Raw genomic sequence first — 717 nt, 5'->3', positions numbered from 1 at the left:
GCAAATATATACTAAAGAAGAAACAGCCTTTTGCATTAAAAATGAAGAAACTACATTACTGAGTTGTTTTCATGTAGAGAAATATAAAGTAGGAAACTCTATTTTTTCTAGAAAATTTGAATTCAGTAATGAGAATTTTGGCAGGAATTACGACAAAGTTTCGCACGAACTATGTTTCTTAATATTTTAAAATTAGAATAAGCATGCATTTAATTGACTTTTTCTCGCCGAGGTTACACTCTTAAATAACGATTTTAAGAAATAATATACAATATTAAATACATTTAAATTAGATGAAACCTAATAATTAATATGCCATATCAAAAGACTTGTATTAAAACTACAACTTCTCAAAGTGTGGGTATCGAACCAAATATACACGCACTGAAAGTCGACTACCGTGAAAATTTTCCCAAGTAGAATTTTTTCATTCATTCAGAATCTTTTGTTCTCAGTCACAATCCTCAATCTTCATTTGTAGCTTATGAAATTAGAATTTTCCATATTCCTCCAGAATCTTCAATGTGCAGTTAGAATTTTCAATCTGCACTCAAAAAATTCTATATTTAATCAGCATCTTTAATAATATTTGTGAGAAAAAAAGAGTTAATAATCACATCTTGGCATAATACATTTTTAAAAGTTTATTTGAAGAATGTCTTAATTTCCTATCTTTTCGCTGATATTTTATGAACATGATACTTTGTGTCAGGTATA

This window comes from Argiope bruennichi, chromosome X1 (assembly GCF_947563725.1).
Source record: "Argiope bruennichi chromosome X1, qqArgBrue1.1, whole genome shotgun sequence".
Classification (NCBI taxonomy): Eukaryota; Metazoa; Arthropoda; class Arachnida; order Araneae; family Araneidae; genus Argiope; species Argiope bruennichi.
Note: the sequence above shows the minus strand (reverse complement) of the source record.